At 46.1% G+C, this 23,860-nt stretch overlaps 1 protein-coding gene and 1 long non-coding RNA gene across 5 annotated transcripts in view; one reads left to right on the forward strand and one right to left on the reverse strand.

Annotated features, from left to right (window-relative positions):
• Nucleotides 1-23,230, reverse strand: part of METTL24 (methyltransferase like 24) — a 123,238-nt gene extending 100,008 nt beyond the window's left edge. Inside the window, exon 1 of the mRNA XM_072738828.1 lies at nucleotides 22,988-23,230. The gene's annotated coding sequence lies outside the window, so the exon portion shown is untranslated. The remainder of the gene's footprint in view (nucleotides 1-22,987) is intronic.
• On the forward strand, nucleotides 287-4,647 carry LOC112925174 (uncharacterized). Of its 4 annotated transcripts, none has more exons than XR_003236032.2 (3): nucleotides 287-1,411; nucleotides 1,577-1,630; nucleotides 3,099-3,925. It is a non-coding gene; the product is annotated as an uncharacterized lncRNA (long non-coding RNA). The 4 variants fall into 4 exon arrangements; XR_011997431.1 differs by having other exon boundaries at nucleotides 293-835; nucleotides 1,224-1,630; XR_011997430.1 differs by adding an exon at nucleotides 4,322-4,647 and having other exon boundaries at nucleotides 295-1,630; nucleotides 3,099-3,195.
• Nucleotides 23,231-23,860: the final 630 nt, after the last annotated feature.

Raw genomic sequence — 23,860 nt, forward strand, 5'->3', positions numbered from 1 at the left:
GACAAGCTACTTCCCAAGCCCCGGGGGGCGGGGGGTCACGGGGGGCGGCCTGCGAGCCCGGGGGGTGGACAAGCTACTTTCCGAGCCCCGGGGGGCGGGGGGTCACGGGGGGGCGGCCTCCGGGCCTGGGGGGGGGACAAGCTACTTCCCGAGCCCTGGGGGCGGGGGCGGGGGTCCCGGGGGGGGGCGGCGGCCTCCGAGCCCGGGGGGGTGGAGAGGCCACTCGCCGAGCCCTAGGGGGCGGAGGGGGTCCCCGGGGAGGGGTCGGCCTGCGAGCCTGGGGGGACAAGCTACTTTCCGAGCCCCGGGGGGCGGGGGGTTGCGGGGGGGCGGGGGTGACGTCACGCCCTAGCGGTCGCGTGGCCGCAGGAGCGCGGGGGCAGGTGCGCGGCGGCTCGGCGCGGGGAGGCGCAGGAGAGGACCTGGCGCTCGGCTTCCGTCCCCGAGGAGGACGGGAGGGGGCGGCCGGAGCAGCGCCCGAACTGAGAGTCGTCCCATCCCTGGATCCTGCCCGAAGCCTCGGGGCCTCCCCCCGCGTTCCGCAGTGTGCGCTGTGTGGGGTGAAGGGGAGGGGCCGCGGCGACGGCATCTGACGGCGGGGAGAGAACAGAAGTTACCGGGGCTTGATGTAAATCAGTTTAGCTCCAAACACAGCCCTCCCTGCTGCCTCGCAGAGATACAAAAGGACGAATCTATCTTTCGGCAAAATGCTCCCCAGCTGGTATTTCCATCACCACCTTGACCTTAATTAATCAGCCTGAACGCTCACAGCCTGAAGTCCGGCGCTGACTGTTCATTTGCGATTGTTAAGATCCTTTCCCACAACCTGGAGGAGGTCTGGGCTTGGGGTTCGGGTTGGGTGTGGGTTGGTTTTCTTTAGCTGTGGCCACGTGGTTTTATGCGCTACACTTTGATTTCCTTTACCTCCACGTGACGCTACCCCCCACTCGCCTGCCCCCTCCCCGGACACCCTGCGGCCTGGACAACTGGAGCCTTTCCCCCCCCCCCCCCCATCTCAGGAATCTGCCATCAGGAGCCCTCCTCTCTAAAAATCTAATTTAACTAAGACCCAATCTATTCTTTGTCACTCTACAAAGCACTTGAGCTGTTTCTCTGCATCTAACAACCCCATCTAGTCCATTCCCTGGGCCACATCAGTCCTTAGGCTCCTGATTGTTTCATTATGATCGACTTTGGGGTTGTTTTGTTTTTTTTTTTCTTAGCTGCAGCCCTCCAGCTGTCGCAGATTGGCTTTGTTTTAAAGAATCCAAGCAAGTACATTTTCCTGATACAAATTTTTAGGGAAAACCTTGCATCCTGTGACTATTTAAATAACGAATTTGGGTGTCAGACTCAAACTATGTGCTGAATCAGGACTCTGCCTTTCAGAAGCAGTGAGACTTGGGACACGGTACTTAACCTCTCTCAGCCTCCATTCTCTCATGTGTAAATAGACCTAGATGTCTGGTAGGGTACAAAGATTGCATAAAATATTAAATGTTCAGTAACCTAAATAATACATGGCTCCCAGAAGGTACTCATTTGATGGTAATTCTTTTTTTTTCCCCCATTAAAGAAAACCCTGGATGTTATCATGAAAAATGAAATTGAAGCATTGATTCCAAAGAAGGTAAACATAACGGATAAGGTGATTTATAAATATCTTACACATTGTCTAGAATTAGAGGAGTATCCAACAGTGGGGGAAAAAAAAACCCAACTAAGACTCACAAATGTACTCCATTAGGTTGTATAGTGGTGTAAAACTGTTTAAGACACTATGCATATTGTTTTCGATGAACCTGAATCACCAATGTCTGATGTAGACTTTGCTAGAGGTTTTATTTTCTATGCAACCGACGCACCACCCCTAACTAAAGAAATAATCTTTTGAAAATTATGATATCACTAACTTATGCACTCTGCTCATGGTTGAGTTACTCTCCAGAGGGAAAACATGAGGAGTATCCTATATTATGAAAATGGGGACATTTAATAAAATCTGGACTGGAGGTGGGAGGGGGCACACAGAACAGTGTAGCTCTTGAAGAAAATGGGCAAGATGACCTCATATTTTCCCTTATCTCATTTCTGTGATTCTCTAATAATGTTTCCATTATGAGGGAAAAAAACAAATAAAGTGCAATATTTAAATGCTCTTTTCCCTCATCTTTCCGGACTGTCTCTATGTGTTTATTACTAATAAAAAGGAACTATTTATGTGTACCACAGCATCATTAATTTTCTAGGAAGAAATGTCCCATTTTTAACTTCCACACTTTTCCCTGTGTTGTAGATGATAACCAATAGTGAAATGGGTTTGTTGGTAGGCCGGTGAGGACAATCTGATCACTGATCACTGCCTTAGCTGACAAGAAATCTTTCATTCATGTTGGCTTTTCTCGCAGAGTTGAACTTTTTTTTTTTTTTTTTAAGATTTTATTTATTTATTCATGAGAGAGATAGAGAGAGAGAGAGAGAGAGAGGCAGAGACACAGGCAGAGGGAGAAGCAGGCTCCATGCAGGGAGCCCGAAGTGGGACTCGATCCTGGGTCTCCAGGATCAGGCCCTGGGCTGAAGGTGGCGCTAAACCGCTGAGCCACTCGGGCTGCCCTCGCAGAGTTGAACTTGTCATGTTTGTTTCTGGATATGTTTCAAAAATGCAGATAATCACTAACCACTGAGTCGTAGGTTGGTTACTTAAATGTGCAGGTCAGTAAATCACAAAAGCAGTTTTCCTCAGATCACAAATTATCCTTCTTGAGGTTTCAGCCACAAAATGAGTAAAAGAGATCATTTTTACTGCTAATCTCCTGGACACCATACATTTAAATTAGCACACATGCTGTAGTGTAGTGGTTCTTGATCAGGGGTAATTTTGCCACCCCGAGGATAGTTGGCAATTTCTGAGACATTTTTGGTTGCTACAATGGGTGAGGATGGAAGGAAGATGCAACTGGCATCTAATGGGGAGAGACCAGGGATGCTGCAAGATAGCCTCAAATACAAAGAATTATCCAACCCCAAATGTCAATAGAGCTGAAGTTGAGAAACCTTACTTTAACAACAGATGTTAATATGACAACTTTTAATTACAGACTGTCCGAAGAGAAAACAGAGGCCAAGAGACGAGGCTCTTCACCTCTCCGAAGTGATTATTTCCCTTTCACTGTGAAGTATCCTGCCCGAATTAAAGTAATCAAATTTAGAAAGGAATAGAACTAGAATATCTGGCATCAGCATCTTTCCCCCACTCCCACCCCCACCCCCACCCCATCCATGTAATACACGCTCTTTGAGGAGAACATACACAAAGCAAAAGAAGATGTCAACAATCATTCACGTACCACGATTCAGAGATATCTGTCCTGTAAGACTTCTATGTGCATAGTTTACAAAAATGAAAACATATTATACATATTTCTTTATAATCTGCTTTTGTCTGTGATACAAATATTTAGCTATTGAACCATATGATGTCTGGGATTTGATTAGAAACAATCCAGTGGGAGATAACTTGGGGTATAAATGAAGCAGGAAGAACCTTGAGTTTATAATTGTTGTAGCTGGATGCTGGGGTTCACAGATCTCTATAATTGAGCACGTTTGAAATTTTCTGTAGTAAAAATGTCATTAAACAGTAACCTGTTAACCTGTAACACCATTCTTAATGGCCACATGTGCTATGATCTAACCAATCTTCTGCTGTTGAGCAATTAGATCATTTCTGGGTTTTCATTTTGTAAACAATGCTGTGATGGACATCTTTGTAGCTAAATCTGATGGATCTGAGATGGACTGAAGGGAAAGAAAGAGGTCACGAATGATTCCAAGGATTTTTCTGAGTACTTGCAAGAACAAGTTGCCATTCATTAAGAAAGAAAAGATTTTTTTTTTTGATTTTTTTAAATTTTTTATTTATTTATGATAGTCACACACAGAGAGAGAGAGAGAGGCAGAGACACAGGCAGAGGGAGAAGCAGGCTCCATGCACCGGGAGCCTGACGTGGGATTCGATCCCGGGTCTCCAGGATCACGCCCTGGGCCAAAGGCAGGCGCCAAACCGCTGCGCCACCCAGGGATCCCGAAAGAAAAGATTTAAAAGTAAGAGTAACTTGGGATGGAAAATCAAGAGTTTGATTTTGATGGTCACATTAAATTTTGGAAGCCTATCAGACGTGTAAGTGGAGATGTCGAGTAGGTAGACAGTCCCATTTAAGGACTGGAATTCAGGGGAGGAGTGAGGGCTGGAAATATATATTTTAGATCATGGGCATATTGATGTTGAATAAAGGAGTGAAGAAATATTTTATTTCTCCAGGTCCGTTAATTTACGATAAAAAAGATGAGGAGTCAACAAATAGGCACCGAAATAGGTAGAAAGTAAAGGAACAGAATGTGATGTCCCAGAAACCACGTGAAGAAAGTATTTCTAGAAGGAAGACACTGAGAGGTCTAATAAAATGTGAGCTGAAAAACTGCCTGTGAGATTCGGCAACCTGATGCCTTGTTTATTACCATCTTTCCCAACTACAAGGGAAGCTCCATGAGTTCCGGGACTTCGCTTCGGTTATTTCTACAATCCCAGTTCCTAGAACTGTTTTTGAAATATAGTATGCGTTCAATAAATAACTGTTGAAACAAAGAGGGACAAATAAATCTGCGTGCATTTGTAATTAGTTATAATTCCTAAGAGTAGAATTACTAAGTTCAAGCAAAATTGTAGGTCTTTTGATATGAAGGGCTATTACTAATTTTTCAATCCACCAAAAAAGCCTGAATCAATCCCACTGAAAGTCCATCCACTATTCCCTTGTTGTTATCAGTGGGAAACCTCAAAAAATAGCTTGAGCCAGCCTCTGGCAGACAGAGGAACCAAGCAGTCTATTTTTAGTTCCCTCCCACTCTGCTCTCACTGCGCTAGGACCCACATTTGATTCCCCCTCAAGTGCCCATCTCTAGGATTGTGTCCATTCGTTTCATCCTCCTCACCCTAAGGACGTAGCTGAATATTAAGATAGCGGTTCCACATCGTGGTAAAGGAAGAACTCAGCCAAGATGAAAGCTTCCAAGACCTAGAAGAGCAAAGCTGTAATAGACTCACAGACACTGGAACTGCAGCTTGGGGCCGGGAGCCCTGCCTAAAATCACATCACTGCTTGGTCCACAACCTAATAAAGCTGGCTCTGAGCTAGCCTTATGGAAAATGCCTGGGGAATGGCCTAATGCCCTGACCTGCCTGGGAGAGAGATCCTGAGCCTATCCTGCTTCCTGTGAATCTCCAAACGCTGTGTCCCCCCATTCCCGGTGTTTAACTTACGCTAGCACGTGTGGACTTGCTTTATCTTTCCTCTTCCTAGGCTGTTTCTCAAACAGACAGCGTAGTCTTACCTCTGTACGGCTGCAATGCCCTGCATGGGATGGGCCTCAAGCACATCTCGGGAACTGTTGACAAACAACCGACATCACACCCAACCAGGCTGAAGTCAGACCCAAGATAGCACATTTCTCCCAGCACCTGTTGCTCATCCATCCTACCCCCAGAAAAGAATCATACTCAAACCTGTATTGGATGACTCAAAGGTACTACCTCCAACCTGGTACCTTTTTCACCCGAGGGACTTGGGAAAAAGCAGGGAATGCTTCGTGTAAGCTATTGGAAAAGAGGAACTAAAACCAAAGATGTGCATATGGGGAGGACAGTACGTGGATGGGGTGGAAATTATGGGGGCTGATGGCTCTTAGATAAACCCTCAACCCAGACAGGAAGTTCAAAAGAGACACACTCCACACATACACACACAGACTGGATTCTGAAAACACATGTGAGATATCATTAGATAAATTTACTTACAGACGTTAACTCTCACAATGAGACAGTCCTGGGTTTTATGACAATAAAGCAGCTCAGGTTAAGAATTATCAAAACATTGCCTATTTCATAGGACCACCTATGGAGCATTTCCCCTCCCTCACCCTTGGCTCATCTTATCATTATGACACATGCCAGAAATAATCTCCCAGCTACAGATCACTTTGAAGTCGGAAACATTCCTGGTTGAGATTTTCCCAAAGTCAAGGGCTTAAAAAAAACCTTTTAAGGTCAGAAAAGATCACCAGGGAACTGACAGGATAAAGTGAAGCTCAGCATGCCCAAAGGCAAAAATCTCCAGGCTCTGTCATTTCAACTTAGCTTGTGAATATATTAAAAATCCCGAGGTCAAAAGCCATTTTACTTTCTCATCACATTACGGCTCTAGCCCTGGAGAAAGCATACAAACTGCATTATTTTCAGATCATGATGCAGGGATTCTCAGACTCAAGGGTGTGAGAACCACCTGGGGAGCTGCTTAAATGTAGGTCAGAAGCCCCACCTCCAGAGATTAACAGAGGTGAGCCCCCCCAATCTTTATTTTAACCTGTTTCAGGTGGTCCACGGTTAAACTGTTAGCAGTCTTGGCACAGAGGTCCCCCAGCCATGGAAATTGGTTGAGGCTCAGGGGTGGGATGTAGGGAGTGGTTGTTTCAAGGTGACCATGTATCTGTGGGTGCAAATATTCCCCCTCAAGCCTCTAAGTACACTTACTAAGAAGGTTTTAAGTTTTTTTTTTTTTTAATTTTTATTTATTTATGATAGTCACACAGAGAGAGAGAGAGAGGCAGAGACACAGGCAGAGGGAGAAGCAGGGTCCATGCACCGGGAGCCCGACGTGGGATTCGATCCCGGGTCTCCAGGATCGCGCCCCGGGCCAAAGGCAGGTGCCAAACCGCTGCGCCACCCAGGGATCCCGAAAGTTTTAAGTTTTAACAAAGGGGCTTCAGAATTCAAAAGTTCAGGAGCCCCATGGCCAGCTGTTCTCTTCTTCCCATGACTCCTGCCTGCCTGCCTGCCCTCCCGCCCCGGGAGCACTAGCCGGGCTGCAATGCCATTCAGCTCAGGGGACCCCGGAGAGTAAAGGAGACGTGGTCTCGGGAAGGATTAAGGAACAAAGCCAAAAAGTCAGTGAGAAGCAAAAGACCCTAATGTAAGGTAGGCTTCCCTTAAACTACTCACTGGCAGTGTAGCCTTACACCAGTTACCTTACCTTTCCGTGCCTCGGTTTCCCCACCTGTGAATTAGGGATAGGAGCGCCTGGGTGGCTCAGAGGTTGAGTGTCCGCCTTTGGCTCAGGTCATGGTCCCAAGGTCCTGGGATCGAGTCCCACGTCGGGCTCCCTGCAGGGAGCCTGCTTCTCCATCTGCCTGGGTCTCTGCCTCTCTCTCTCTCTCTCTCTCTCTCTCTGTCTCTCATGAATAAATAAATAAAGTCTTTTTTAAAAAATGGGGATAATAATAGTAGCTTCCTATGTAATGACTAAATAAGTGGGTCTGTGTAAAGAACCGAGACTCCCGTGCCTGCCCCATAGGAAGTGCCACCGTGGGTATGCCAAGTGTCACGACTGCTCACTGGAAGTCAGAAAGGACATGGCTTTTCATCCTGCACTGGGTCATATTCCTCTTGCCTTCGCATTGGCGGGTTTGCTTGGGGCCTGGGCTCACGGCCTGCACTGGCCCGACTAAGAGGGGCAATGAGAACCGCACCTGGGGCCTGTGCTGCCCACCCAGCCCACTCACTGCCTTTTTCCTTGACGGTCATCCCAGGCCAGGGAGTGTCCTTCTAAGCTTTCCACGATTTCTGGGAAAGCAGCCCGATCCAATGGAACCAATGAGTCTCTTCCTTCCCGCCTTGACGGGCAGGTCCTAAACGTGCCCTTCCTCCCTTGCCCCACTGATTCCTGCGGCTCTGGGGCCCAGAAAAGCACAGGCTGCTCTCCTCTCAGAGTTCCCCTCCCTCCGCTTTTAACGGGGGCCCCCGAGTTCCCTGCCAGGGCCACCGCCGCCCCTAGGACAGCACAGGTCCCGCTCACTTGATCTGACCTTGCACCTGACACAAAGGCCATCGGGGAGCACACGTGCCCCCTCCCCGACACCTCCTAAAGGAATGTTCCCGAGCAGAGGCCCCCTGAGGATCTGCAGGGAGGGAGGAGGCCTGGATCTGTGTCCCTCCTCTGTCCCCCCACCCCCCTGCTCCCCTGGTGACTTAGACGGTTGCTCAGGGAGAGGACACAAAGCTGTCTGCGAGAATGCTGCTGTTGCCAGGAGGACAGGAAGCCGGAGAATGAGCTGCCCTCACAAAGGGCGGGCAGGAGAAAGGCGGCTCTAAGCTGGACCACAAAGAAGGGGGGACGGTTTCCGCGCCTTGCTAACACTGTGGGTGTGTAGCTCCCATTAGTTGCTTCAACCGCAAAGTATGAGATCACTGGAATAGGTTTTTATTAGCTGCGGCTCTTATTTTAACATCTTTGTGGGTTCTTTAATTCAGCCTCTCACGTGGGGTGCGGTGGGGCGAATTGTTATATAAAAACCAGGAAACAAATTCCGGTTATTGCTCTGACTTTGGCCCCCAGGTGTCCCAGCACCTAACTCTCGGCAGCAATTGTTCACCAGCCTAAGTCCCACGGCGGATGCGGATGCGGGGATGGGGATGGTGAATTATTTATTTTTGCCTCCCTGCAGTAACCAGTGTCTTGCACAGAGAGGAGCTCAGTGAAATGTGTGCAACCGCAGGTTCCGAGCACCCTGCCATGCTGGATGGGGTGTATAGGAACCCAAACGTCAGGCACCCCCCATCCAGCCAGGCACCCCCACTGGCTATACCCCAACCCCCCACTGCCCTTTCCTGCCTCTAGCCCTTTGCTTATGCTATTCTTAACTGCCTGAAAGGATCGCCCAGTCCTGGAGATGGGGAGGTCATGGGCAGGTTTGGAAAGGAGCAAGCCGAGCACTTTGGATTTTCTTTAATGAGCAATGGGGAGTTGCTGATGGTTTGTGAGCAGAAGACACTTGGATGGATTCAAGGTAGAACCTGATTAAGACCTTTATAGACCCTAAGAATGCATGCAGATCAGGGCACTCCCAAACCTCCACCTTATAGACCTCAAAATGAAAATAGTACCAAATAGTGAAACACAAAACATCAGATATATTGACAGTGAAAAAACTTGAGTCTACGTCTTCTGAATGTAAAATTCTGAATGCAGAAAGAGGACTCTTCCCCACACCTTTTTCTGCTTTTCCTTTCTACCCAAAACTGCAGTGGTTTCATCCTCTCAGAAGTTGATAGAATTTTATAAGGCTTGAACGCAGAGATCCAACAAAATTCAGTGGCCATTGCCCACCTGTGCATGTTCTTCACACAAAATTAGGTGATGGTGCAGCATAATTGCTTCAGGATAAATCCTCTTGCTTTGGCTGCAGCCTCACAGAAGGCACTGGGAATAGCCTCAGAGCACTGCTATAGGATAGCCAAGTGTCTAAAGTGTCTTTTCCTTGAAACCCTTAAGAGCCGATGAACTCTCAAGATAATCTTGATTTTGTCCTCCTAAGTTTGGTGGGCAATGATGAAAATAGTTCGCGAACCACAAAATACAATCATATGCCAGCCTTCGATTTCAGAAGGGTGAGATTGTTATTGTAACTGGTGAGCACTGGCACTGCCTGTAACCAGTCAAATCCTTCATTTTGCCTAATTCTGGTTTAAAAGCAAAAGGGGGCTGATTTCACGAGCGTCCTCCAGCCCTGAGCTGCTTTAACAAATTAAACATGAAAAGGAGATACCGTAAGGTGTCACTGATAAATAAAAATCAAAACTAAATCCACAATCTGTCATCATCAGGTCTCTCTAAAGCAGAGAAACCCTTTTTAACATAAAAGTCTTCATCTTGTCGACCGCCATGCTCTAATGAAATACAACTATTTCTGTGTAGCTTGTTTCAAATCCCATGTTAAACAAAGAGAAGTTCCATTATCTTTCGGGCTTTAACATCCCAGGATAAATTGGCTGTTCGTCTATTATTCACCCACCACTGTTGGAAATTAAGTCTTTGTTACCGACGGGGGTAAATCTGAGCTGGGCAGATCAATAGAATTATTTCTCTCCTCAGACAATAGAAGTTAGGAAGAGAATGATTAGCAATGTCTTCTTTTTTTTTTTTCTTTTTTCTTTTTTTTAATTCTGCCTTTCATTAGCAGTTCATGCTCCAGAAAAGGCCTTTTGAGTTGCTGAACAAAAGGCGGTTCCTAAGGTTCAACAGCTTCATGTATCAGGGAAATTTTCTGCAACTCTGAAACCTCTCTAAGTACCTGGCAAAAAATAAATTATTTAATTAAAAAAAAACACATATTCTGTATGCAGTCTGGTGTCAGAACTGTAGGAAAGCCTTCATAATTAACACTCTTTGAATGTTACAGGTCAATGCTAAATCCTGCGTTACTACGTGGAAGACCATCAATAGCCATAAGGGCCGAATAAAAAGAAGAAAGCACAGACTAAACAAAATGCTTCGGCAATAAGAATAGCAGCTCTGCTCTCCGCAGACAGACTGCTCTGACTAGCTTCACGCTTTGGCCCCACGTGGTTTCTTTGGAAACTACTTGTCATGAAATTTTATGATCTGTTAAAAAAAAAAAAAAGGGAAAAAGTGTAAGAATATATCTTCTTACCTACCTCACAAGGATGTTGGAAAGATTAAAATTAGATAGTTGTGAAAGTGTTTCCAATTCTCCCAGGAAAGATTGCAGAAATGCTTTGTGGATAAGCTTGTTCTTTGGAACTTTAAAATACTCGTAATGATCCCAGCCCACAGCCTTCTCCCATTAAAAGCCCGGGATTCTGCTGACCAAGCAGGCGGCTCCCTTGTCTCTGAATAGCTCTTTACAATCATTCCAACTTGAAGCCCAGAAGTATTTAATACATGAGTGACAAAGAGCAAAACAGAATGGCACCAGCCCTCCAAACCCTCCCTGGGTTAGTCAGAAGAGAGATTCCAGCGGCCTTGCCTGGTCTAACAGCGGAGGTAGTCCCGTTACCCTTCTCCCTTCCTATCCCCCTATCCTTTGGGTCCTTCCAAATGAAAGAACTAGCAAATGCCTTGCCCGCTGTTCACATACCTCCTTCGCATCTCTGCATACGAGCATCTCCTCTTCCTTTAGCCCTAACAGGAAAAGGCACGACCCACCCTCAGCAAAATGTACCTCGACGTGTCCACGCTCCGCACACCACACCTCTGTCGACAGGCACTTCCAACTCCAGCAGAGCCCCGATACGTGTGGATGTCCCAGAGGCTTCCACCTTCTACTCCACAGCGCTTCCCACCCAAATTCTACATTATCAGAACCAACTCTCAACTGGGATCTGCGTAACAGTCACACAAAGTTGTAAGTCCCGGGGATCTGCTTAGGGAGCTACAGCTTCCTAAATATTTTTGCCTCCTTTTCCTCTCCTTTCAGACTCTGACACACCTTCCCTCCCCATCCTGCAGGCAGATTCTCTCCCACAACCTATCATGCCCAGGGAGCCAGAACGGAGAGGAAATCCCATCATGTTAAAAATCAGTATGTATGGTCCAACGGGGGTGTGAGGCACACAGCAACAGTTTGGAGAGGGGTGTGGAAATGAAATCCTCAGAGTTGCATTTCAAGTGAAATTGGAGGGCCAGAAACTCAGGGGATAGAGGGCATCCTCCGCAGGCACTCAGCTTGGGAGCCACCCATGTGACCTACCCGCTGACTTAATCCTGATTACAGGGCCGCATGCTACCAGGCCCTGGGGACTGAGCGGTGCAGAGCACCGTGGTGGCTTCTCAGCACCACCATGGTGGCTGTAGAACATTCAGTTGCAGACAACAGATGCTACCCTTGAGTTCATGAAAGCAGAAAGGTACCTATTTCCCAGTATTATGTGGCTTCCTAAATCATGGGAAAGTAGAGGAGCAGGTGCTGACCGAGCTACCTAGAACAGCTCACAACCGCCTCTGCCATTGTTGGGAAAGTAGCTGCTATTGCTATGGGGTGCAGCCGACTCAGGAAGTAGCTGATGTGGAGCTGTGACGCCTCTGCCACCATCTGCTCCAGCAGGAGTGGATGTTTCTGGCCCTGCCTCTTTCCACATTTTACTCAGTTCCAAATCCAAGTTTCATAGAAATGCGCCAGTCCCAAAGAGCCTAAATCACATATGGAACGCTGTTAAGAGAGTCTTGGAAATGTAGTTTTCAGCTTTCAAGACTCCACGGGACAAAAAGGCACGTTATAAAAAGGAAGAAGTGTTGAGCAATTCTACTACATTGTATCCCAAATGAATCAGGAAAACGGAAGACCAGTCTGGAAATATTACATACCTTTATTTAACTACTTTCTGTGAAACATTTTTTCAAGTGCCTTCCACTTTTCCCAGGCTCAGGTAAAGAAAAAAAGGACAAAATTCAAAAAATTTTTTTCTCAATGCCCCAAAACCAAAACCATAAACATTGATTACTATGCGGCAAAAAGAAGTATGTACACACACACACACACACACACACACACACACACCTTTACTCATAACAACATAAGGTGGCATACTCGTGACTATTTCAGTCCTCATTTCTATAACTGGTCACGTGGTTGAAGCCAGTATTTATAAAACTACCTTCCTCCAGTATCCATTCCATACTCCCTTTGCCTTCAGCAAGCACCTCAGCTGGTCATGGTCCTTTACCTGGTGGGGTGACCCAAACCTTCATTCCTGAAGGGTCTGGGCCACTAGTCCTGCCAGGACTGGGTTGTTGTACTACTGACCTTAGTCACAGAGAATGGTAATAGTAAGAGACGCTCTAAAGGATCTCCTATATTTCAAACAAACTTTTCCTTCCATCCATGGTAGATGACTAGTCCAATTCTTGCCACCACCACCCCTTGATAGCCAGGATCAATCACACAGGCAACACCATAACCCCCTTCTTTGCCTGCCGATTCAGAGGACCCCAAAGTGATGGGGTGGTCGTCTTTACTCCCAGTTCAAAAAGATCATTATATCTACTTCTGGAACTACTGAGACCTCTAGGCAAGCAGAGACTAAGTTATGGGAAGAGGAAACAAAAATTTTGCTACTGAGTCACTAACGGTAATAGTAAGCACTGCCATTCCCGTTTCCACCCCTTGATTTCTGGAACTGTGAATCCTGATTATGAGAGAAATAGCACTATATACTGGATGCTGATTCAGAAGATAGGACAGCCTTCTGGGAAGCTTGCCCCAGCTCTGCAAGGTATTGCCACCTACATAGCACTATAACTGAGTCTTCAAAAGGCCATTTCTCTGCTGCTTCGGAATGAGTGGGAAACATGATAAGAACAGTGAGTTCCATAAGCATGGGCCCATTGCCATACTTCTTTTGCTCGGAAGTGAGTTCCTTGATCAGAAGCAATGCTGTGTAGAATAATATGACGGTGGATAAAGCATCCTGTAAGTCCACAGATGGTAGTTTTGGCAGAAGCATTGTGTGTGGTGAAGGCAAATCCATATCCAGAGTAAGTGTCTATTTCAGTAAGAACAAAACATGCCCCTTTCATGCTGGAAGTGGTCCAACGTACTCAACCTGCCACCAGGTGGCAGGTGGCAGGTGTCATATCAGGGACTTAGTATTGGTCTCCGCTGCTGGCAGATTGACCTTGGCAGCAGTAGCCATAGTCAGGTTGCCTTTGGTGATCGGAAGACCATGTTGTTGAGCCCGTGCATAACCTCTATCTCTGCCACCATGGCCACTCTGTTCATGAGCCCATTTGGAAATGACAGTGGTGGCTGGAGAAAGAAGCATGTTGGTATCCACAAAACAGGTCATCCTATCAACTCAACTCTTAAAATCGTCCTCTGCTGAGGTCACTCTTTGGTAAGCGATGCACATGGGACACAAATATCTTCACATTTTTTTGCCCATTCAGAGAGGTCTACCCACATACCTCTTCCCCAAATGTCTTTGCCACTAATTTTCCAATCACGTTCCAATGTCCCAGCCACTCAACCAGATCATTAGCCATAGCCCATGTATCAGAAGATAATCACACAACTGGCCATTTCTCCTCCCAAGCAAAGCAAACAACTAGGTAAAGTTCTACCCACTGGGAGGATTTCTCTTCACCGCTCTTCTTCAGGAATGTACCAGGAAGGGGCTGTAGCTGTTTACTTTCAAGTAGTGCCTGCATACCATGCAGAACCATCTGTAAACTGGGCCTGAAACGTCTCCTCTACTGATCATAAGCACCTCCCCCATGAGTCCATAGGTGCAGGCTGGGAAAGAGAAGGCAGTGTAGCAGGAGTGGGGACTATAGGCATTTGGGCCACTTCTTCATGTAACCTAATTATGTCTTCAGGATCTGCTAACATCCAGTTGCATACGTTGCACTTACGTTTGATGATGGAGTACTGCTGTGTAAGCTCAACTTTATAGTTGGGGGTCAGATAACACCCAGCTCATGTTGGGCAGCTCAGGTCTCATGGTAACTTGGTAGTCCCTAGTGAGGCTTAGTAGCAAGCCAAGAGCTATTTCTCAAAAGCAGACCAGTTATCTTCAGAGGATGGGAGGGATTTGCTCCAGAATCCTAAGAACCTCTGCTGGTGTTTACCTATAAGAGCCTGTCAAAGTTTCCAAAGAGCATCCCTATGCCACAGACACTTCAAGCACCGACGTATCTACTGGATCGTATGGGCTGAGTGGCAAGGGCAGTTTAACGCAGCAACCTGGACCTGTCGCAGTGCCTTCTCTTGTTTTTAGACCCACTCAAAACTAGTAGCTTTTCAGGTCACTCAGTAAATGGGCCAGAGAAATACACCCAAATGAGAAATATGTTGCCTCCAAATTCTGAAGAGGCCCACTAGATGTTGGGCCTCCTTTTTGGTTTTAAGAGGGGCCAGATGCCCCATTTTCCTTCACCTAAAAGGGATATCGTGACATGCAATTACTAGACACCTAGAAATTTCACTAAGGTAGAGGTCCCCTGAATTCTTGTCAGGTGTATACCACCCACCCTCTGACACGCAAATGTCTTAACAATAAATCTAGGGAAGTTGCTACTTCTTGATCACCAGGTCCCGTCGGCATGATGTCATCAATATGATGCACCAACACGATGTCTGGTGGAAGGGAAAGGCAATCAAGGTCCCTGCAAACTGAATTATGACATAGGGCTGGAGAGTTGATATACCTCTGAGGTAGGAGAGTGAAGGTGCATTGCTGGCCTTGCCAGCTGCAAGTAACTGTTTCTAATAGACCTTATGGACAGAGACAGAGAGAAAAGCATTTGCCAGCTCAACAGTCACATAACTATTGACTACTAACAGGGGACCTACTTCTTTGCTAAAACAATGAAACCATATGTGGTACAGCAGCTGCAACAGAGCCACCACCTGAATAAGCTTAGGGTAGTCCACGTCATTCTCCAAGATCCATCTGTCTGCTGTACAGGACACACAGATGAGTTAAATTATGAGGAGATGGTGGGAATCCCCATCTTTGCAACTTTCAAGTCCTTGATGGTGGCTCTTATCTCTGAAATCCCTCCAAAAATGTAATACTGCCTTTGGTTTACTATTTTCCCAGGTAGAGGCAGTTCTAGTGGCTTCCACTTGACCCTTTCCACCATAATAGCCCTCCATAGGTCAGCAAACCAGCGTGGAACTCTGCCAGCTGCTGAGTCGATCTATTCCAATTAACACATTCCAGAACTGGAGAGATAATCATGCGGTGGGTTTGGGGATCTACTGGGCCCACTGTGAGACAGACCTGAGCTAATACTCCCTTGATCACCTGACCTCCAAAAGCTCCTACTCTGACTACCGGCTCATACGATTGTGGAGCTTGAAAAGTCCCACAGTCTTCACTGTGCCAGGTAAAGACCCAAAAAGCCAGTGGCGTGGTTTGAAGACCTAGGAGCCAGTGGTGTAGATTCCAGCCGCAGTCTGAAGGCCTGAGAACCAGGAGCACCAAGGGTAGGAGAAGACTGATGTCCCAGCTCCAGTAGTCAGGCAGAGAGAGAGAAAGAGAGAGATGGAGGGCAAGTCTTCCCTTCGTGTACCTTGTTGTTTCTCTCAGGCCCTCTGTGGATTGGATGATATCCACCCACTGGGGAGGGCAATCTACTTCATTGAGACTACTGATTCACACTATAATCTCTTCCAGGAACACTGTCACAGACATACCCAGATATAATGGGCATCCCATTTTGGTGACTACTAAATTAACTGTCACAAGTGGTTACCTTTGGAGAGATGTAAAGTGGGAGGAGCATGAGAGAACCTTCTGAGGTATTGTAAATATTCTATATCTTCATCTGAGTGATAATTAAGTATATGTGTATTTTGTAAACTATACAACTATGTTTTATATGCCTTCCTATATATAAATTATACCTCAGAAAGGAAGGAAGAAAGGAAGGGAGGTGGGAGGCATGAGGGAGGGAAGAAGGAAGGAAGGAAGGAAGGAAGGAAGGAAGGAAGGAAGGAAGGAAGGAAGGAAGGAAGGAAAGAGGAGAAGAAGAAAGAAAAGAGGAGAAGAAGGAAGGAAGGGAGGGAGGGACAGTGAAAGTGTATGGGCTTCAGAACCAGGTAAAACCAGATCAAATTCTGACCATTTGCTAACTGTGTGAACTTGGACATGTTATTTAAATTTTGAACTTTAATCCTTCCAGGTATAAAATGGGAAGTGTAATATCTCTAACTTGTAAAATGTTAAAGAGTTAGTACATGTAAAAAGCACCTGGTCTATAGTAGGTGCTTAATCAATGTTAGTTTCTTTCTCTCCCCTCAAGTATCTCCTTTTATTTTTAAGTCATTTCTACCATAGTCATCAACTACCATAGTTTTAAATATGCTGGTCACTCCCAAGTTTGCACTTCCATTCTGGGCCTGTCCCTAAACTCCAGGCTCATACATCCAACTGCATCCTCGACATCTCCCCTTGGGTGTCTAATAATTGAACACGCCCAACGCTTCTGATTTTTTATACTTTCCACCCTCCAACTAAACCTTCCCCATCAGTGTTCTCCCTCTCAGAGCATAGCAGCTCTGTTCATCCAGATGCTCAGACCACAAACCTTGGAGTTAGCTTTACCTCCTCTTTGATTTTCACATCCTCCAAGATCCATTAGCCAATCCCATTTATATATATATATGCAGAATCCAGCCACTTCTTACTCCTTCCACCACCCTCGTCCAAGCTACCCTCCTCTTTCCCCAGATCATTGCAATGCCTCTCTCAGTACTGTCTCCCTTTTTGCTTTCTCGGCTTTCCATTTGGTTTCTTCTCCACACAGCAACCAGAGTAAAATCAGATCATGGTATTCCCTTATTCTCAACCCTCTGATAGTTTCCCATGGCACTTAGTACAAAATCTGAAATCCTCATCCTGGCCCCCAGTCCTAAACAATCTGACCTGACCTCTGACCTAATTTATTCCCACTCCCCTTCTTGCTCATTGCACCCAGACACACTGGCCCCCTTGCAGTACCTTATACAGGCCAAGCACACTCCACTTCTCCCACGCTCCACTCAGGACCTTTTCACCTGTTCTTCCCTCTGTCTAGAATATTCTTCTCCCAGATATTCACGTGGATTGTAATTCCCTCACTTTCCTTAGGCTTCCAGTCAAGAGCCACCTGCTCAGAAAGGCCTAATCACACCACTCTGTATAAAACAGTAGCCTTTAATCCTCCCTGTTTAAAATTTTTTAAAAAAATAAAAATTGAAAAAATAAATATAATAAAAAATTTTCTGTGTAGCATGTAATACCTCTGTACATTAGGGTATGTATGTGTGTTCTCTGTCTCCCATGATTGAATGAATATAAGTTCCCAGGTGATTGTGATGCACAGCCAGTATTGGAAATCTAGATCAGTGTGTCTTAATCCTGGTTACACATTAAAATCACCAAGATGAGGGTGGGGGATACTTTTTAAAATTTTGATGCCTGCTATCCCCACCCAAGAGCTGCTAATTCTGTTGGTCTGTGGGTAGGCATAGGTTATCAAATTCTTGTTTTGTTTTGTTTTGTTTTTTCCCATGCACAGTCAGGGTTGAAGACCTCTGGTCCAGACGGTCAAATAGAATTTTGTTCAGGGAAGCTAACTCACATTTGAGTGGGTGCAAAAGTAAGGCAAACCATGGGAGAAGACCAGACACACTAAGGGTGCCATCAGCGGGCAAGGCAGACAGCGGGACTTGGGGGTCAAGGTGGGATGGGCCAAGCTGAGACAAGGTATTGAGCTTGCCCAGAAGGCTTTCTGCCAATACAGTTTCCTGACACTAGGCCCATTTTTTAAAAATTTTTCTCTTATTCCTCTCTTAGTAGGAAAAAAATCCCAGGCACAACAGGCTAGAGGCTGCAGAGATCACAAAAGCAGGGAAAGGACATAGCTTTCATCCATTCCCTTACCAGAGGACAGTCTTACGTTCCTTCCTGGGCCCAGCCTAGTAGAATAATGCCAGTGGGATGTGCAGGCCTAGATGAGAGCACTGACGTAAAGACTCTGCTTCTAAGAAAATTTGCTTTGTCCTATGCCTTCTGGCTGCTTAAATCATCCAGTTGCCTCAGAATCCAGGCCGTGACTGTGTTCTCTGTGGTACATAAGCTGCGAGATACTAGCAGTAGATATACTTTCACAGTCTTTAAGGAAAATCAATTAGAAAGCAAACAAAAGAGCTTGTTGAATGAGGCTTAGTAGTATTTTTTTTCAAATTTAAGCTGAGATAATCTGTCTACTAATGCCACATTGATAGTTTACTCACCCAGTGATTCAACAAATGTTTATCTAGTACCAGGCTTCGTGTTTGGAGTTGAATAGAAAATGTTAAATGAATCAGACATATTTCTGCCTACATGAAGGTTATAGTTTAGGGCAGGGCAAGCTCTAGCCCTGATGCCAAATCTGACCCTTTGCCTATTTTTGTAAATAAAGTTTTATTGGAACACAGCCATGACCATTGTTTACAAAATATCTCACTGCTCTCGCACTATAGTGGCACAGTTGAGTGGTTGCAACAGAGACTGTATGGTCTGCAAAACCTAAAATCTTTACTACTGGGCCCTTTACAGAAGCAGTTTGCCAACCGTTGGTCTAGTGAATAGTTGGAATCTGTTTTCCCATCTCAAGGATCCACTTGTTTTTTATAAGCTGACTTACAAGTGTGTTTTTGATTGAAAGGAGAAAATCTAATCTAATGGGCTCAAGGAGAAAGGAGGATTATGATGAAGTATTTCCCCCGTGGAATCCGTGGACAGGAAATTAAATGCAGGCATTACTCCTACAGCATGAGCTTTTGCCATACAAATTGGCCATAACTCGAGTCTAGTAGTTAAAGAATATAATCTGCATTACTGAGAACACCATTGGTTACAACGAGAGCTTGACCAGGAACTAATAACGTACTCAGCAGCTAGTGTATAAGAAAAACTGTTGCCTGAGCGACACAAGAGCTTTGTTTGGGTAGTTTTGACTTTGTTTACCCTAACAATAGGTGATAACAAAGGTAAAGGAGATAAGGATATACCAAATGTTCCCGATAGGTAATAAGAATGGACAAGATTTTTAAACAAAAGCTAAAAGCCACCAAATGCTAGACTTGTCCCATGATGTTTAGATGTTAGTCTTAGGGCTATAAAAAGCATCCTTCTAATTGAAATTACTGTAGGAAAGATAACTTCTTTGGGGGAAATCTGAAACTCTCCAGTCTTCATCCATTCTCCCTCCTTAATACATGATTTTTCAAAAAGCAGTTTTTTAAAATGTGGCGTTTCTGAGGAATGCAGAATTGACTGTCCCATCAGACCTCATGAGAAACTGGGACTGGGTCAGGACCCGAGATCATTGTCGATGCTTCCCTAGAAGTTCATGGCCCCTTGGGCTTCCTTCCCTTCTCTTCTCTGCCTCCTCTCTTTGCCTGGCTCCCCCTGTGAAAACCTGAACAACATGAACTGTAGGCCCAAGCCTACATGTCTTCAGAGCCTGCCATCACCTGGAACCGGTTTTAGAATCCCTTGGTATAAAGTCTGGAGACTCTAACTGGCTTCGCCCAGTTTATAGTTGGATACTTCCAGCAAAGTCTGCTAAAACCTTAACCTCCACAGGGTCACCAAGCCAAAAGACTACATTTCCAGCTTCCCTTGAAGCTCAGTGTAGGCCTGAGGCTAAATCCCAAGCCGTGAGACATAAGCCAAAGTGTCGGCATGAGTCTCCTGAGACATTCCCTTGGGGTTGGACGTGATGACCTGTGGGCCAAGAGCGCAAGAGCCACACCCTTGAGGTAGAAGAGTGTGAACCAGAAGAGCTCAGGTGACTGATGGAGTCCCCGCAGCAGCGCTGGACTGCCCACATCCAAAGCTTCTTTTACGGGACGGAGAGATGCGTGCCCATCTGGTTTAAGCAACTGTTTGGGGGAGTTTCTCTCACTTGCAACTGAACCTAAACCTAACGGGTGGTTTCCTCTGATCCAATAAGCTGTGACCAAAGAGGCAGGGCATGGGGGATACTGCTCCCCGAGAGTGAGCCCCCGGATCTGAGCAGATTTCCCAAGAAAATGGGTTTGGGCACAGCGGGCAAACCATTTGGAGTATTTGCAACACTGGCTGAGGTCCATTGCCAGACCACTCGGGTCTGTAAGGCAGGGAAATACTAGGATACATACAAAATTTGAGGGTAGACTGCTATCCTAGAACTTACATCAGGGTAAAAATTGTAATTCAAGGCTCTGAGTGGTGGCATCATGGGTAGCGTGGCTACAGGCCAGGTGGGCAGGTGCCCTGAGCAGATGGAAGTCAATTGTTCTGCTAATAATTGAAGAAACGTTGGTTACATTCTTTCAGAGATCTGGTTAACTCCTTCCCTTTGGCTACTTAGGGCTGTAATTTATAGGCAGCAAAGTCACTTAGGATAATAAAGCCCCCGGGCCTGGTAGCAAACTGCTGAGATTCTTCAAGAAGAAAGGGACCACTTAAACATCTCAATCGGCTTTTCCGGAGTGAATGATCCCCAGAGGAAACAGGTTTCAAATGTGTCTCCATCGTTCACACTCTCTAGAAGAAAGATGAGAGGAACCAAGAAAAAATACTGAGAGTGCTACATTCATTTCAAAATCTGACAAGTTCGGAGAGTCCTGGCACAGGTTTTTCCCCTACAGAACTGCAACTCTCAGAGGAGATCCCACCGTTATTTTCTTCCCTTTCTCTAAAAGCTCTTAGTGGATTGAGAAAAATTGGTTCAAATATCAATTGGCTTGAACGCATCTTTTCAATAAAAAGAAGAATATGTCATTTTTGAAAATAGCCTTTCTTCTATACAACGGTGTCCTACTGGGCTGTGGTCTTTCTGCTTAGCTTCTTCCTGAGTGAATATAAGCCTAAAAGTATGAACATAACCTCTGCCTTCTGAAGAAGCCCCCAGCTGGCAAGGCCCTTTCCCTCCAGGCTGCCGTGTCCCTCTGGGTCAGAGGCACAGCAGGCCTGAGCTCAGCCACAAATGTCAGATGCCTGAAAGCAGAGATTTTAAGAAGGAAATTGGTTGTTCTCCATGTTCAGAAAAACATTTAAAAAGGTCTGTAATAGAAAACGGAGCGAGGAGGGGTGGGGCGGGGAGGGAGTACTCCATTCTCTGGCCTTGGCACAGATCACCAAGGAGGACAACAACCTACAGAAACAGGAAATCTTTGTGGAAATGAAGACCTCAAAATGAGAAAAACAATGACGACTTATCCAGAGTTTGCTAGAGCCAGGGAGTCGGCCACCATGACTCCAAGACTGGGAGAAGAGTGGGGCAGCTGCAGAAGAAGGGAAAAAAAAAAAAGACAAGGCTTTAGGTATGCCCTAAGTGGAGTCTGTGAGTGAGCTAAGTAGAAGGGAGGCATCCGGGTGATTGGTTAGGGGGGTGCGTACGTGCCGTCTCTAGTTGGTCCTAAGTTGGAAATGGGCCCAAAATTAGGGAAGCTGTCAGCTATCAACCAAGTCCTGGCCATTTGGGGCCAATTGCTTCAGAAATGATTGGTTAGGGACGCCGGGGTGGCTAAGCAGTTATGCTCCTCCCTTCGGCCCAGGGCGTGATCCTGGATTCCCGGGGTGGAGTCCCACCTGGGGCTCCCTGCATGGAGGCTGCTGCTCTCTGAGCCTGTGTCTCTGCCTCTCTCTGTGTGTGTCTCTCATGAATAAATAAATAAAATCTTAAAATTAAAAAAAAAAAGAAATGATCAGTCAGCTTTCTGGATTGTTACTAGAGACGGCTTCCTGCGAGTCCGACCCATAGCAGGCAGGCTCCCTGGGCTGGTTATTGTGGATAAGGGAGTTGGTTTCCTGAACCTGCGGCCACAGGTTGGGGGTCAGAGTTCTATTTTTATATATAGCCTGGCCATCACCCATGTGTATATTCAGTGTCTCATCTTTCAGACAAAGGCAGCTGACTCTGGGCAGCTGACCTGCAGCCAGCAAGGTTATTCCCAGCATTTCTAGGGAGCCACTCTGGGAGGTGGCTAATTCCACAGGCCACCTTGCCCAGAAGCGCCAAAGGATGCACCACTCACGTGAGCACATCCCTCCTAGCTCAACGCCCTGAGATGACGGAGAAGGCAGGCACAGGTAGGGGTTACGGTGGCTCTGGAGTCCCAGGAGGAAAGGAGGGAAGAGTGCTCCAGAGTTCTCAGCTGCCGTTGTGGGCTCGCACTCTGTGGGCAGGTTTGAGCAAATGCCAACGCGGGGGTCCCACACCACCCTCCAGAGATTCTAATTTAACATAGCAGGCTGCAAATCAGTATTTTTTCCAAAACTTCCCAGGTGATTCTAGTGTGCCGCCCAGGCTGGCAGCTAGCTGCTGACCAAAATGAATAAACCTCTAGGAGACACGGGGAGCAAACATTTAGCAATTAGTGAAAATGAAATCAGGGCATGGAGCCACGACCATTTTCTCAAGAAGCCCTCAATCTTTGGGTCTTCCAGTTGAACTAGAAAAATAAAATGCAGACTGACATAGAGTAGCAAGTAGAGCAGCACAGAGCGTGAGCCTGTGTATCTGAAACGGAAATACCGCAGGGTCTAAACCTGGGCATAAGGAGCAAATGAGGGCACTCAACAGCGCCGTAAACACAACCGAACCAAACCTACCTTGAGCAGCAGTCTTGATCTTCATGTTAACCATTAAACATTCTACGTCCTCTCTTTCAAATGCCATTTTACCATAACATTACTTCTCACAGACTGTGATGAGCACACGCACGCGTGCGTGTTGTCAACCCGCTTGTGTGTTTCTCAAATACTTTGAAGAGAACAGTCACATTTGAGGCATATAAACTCCCAAACCTTAAAAGAATCGCACACTCACTCCACACAGCTGGGATCCATTTTTCATTTCTAGTCATTTCTCAATTTTCAAATTTACCAGTTTATCTGAATCTGATACAATACCACCCCCTGGTGGAAACCTATGGGGAAGAAGCACACTTGATGGAGGATTTTTAATACTGCAAGGAAAGATGAAGATCATCTAGTACACTGGTTTTCTCTCTGTCTCTCTCATTCCCCTCTCTCTCCTTTCTCTCCCTCTCTCCTTCCTCTAGCAGAATGTTCTCTTTAAGAAAAATCATATGCAAAATTCAGGGAACAGCAAAATGGAACTATGCTGGGGGCTTCCTCTTTCCCACCTTCTCATTGCCAACTTCACATCTCCCCTCCTCCCAACCCTGGGATGTCTGAAATAGAACTTATTATCACTAAACACAAGCCATCTCCTGCCAAAATTAAAATTAAAATTTACATATATTTCTCCAAAGCTTCCTTATCTTAGTGAGCAGCCCCTCCTTTACCATTCACTAAAGCCAAAACCGTCCTGAGCGTTCACAATACACATGAACAGATTAACTCTGAGCAGACCTGTGCTGAGAAACCAGGTTAGATTTATTTATTTCAGCAATTGCCAGACTCATTTTATCATGACACATTTCCCCCTCTTCCCAGTAGTCCCCCCCCCCCCCCCCCAAC

The sequence above is a fragment of the Vulpes vulpes genome, chromosome 1 (genome assembly GCF_048418805.1).
Source record: "Vulpes vulpes isolate BD-2025 chromosome 1, VulVul3, whole genome shotgun sequence".
NCBI classification, from domain to species: Eukaryota; Metazoa; Chordata; class Mammalia; order Carnivora; family Canidae; genus Vulpes; species Vulpes vulpes.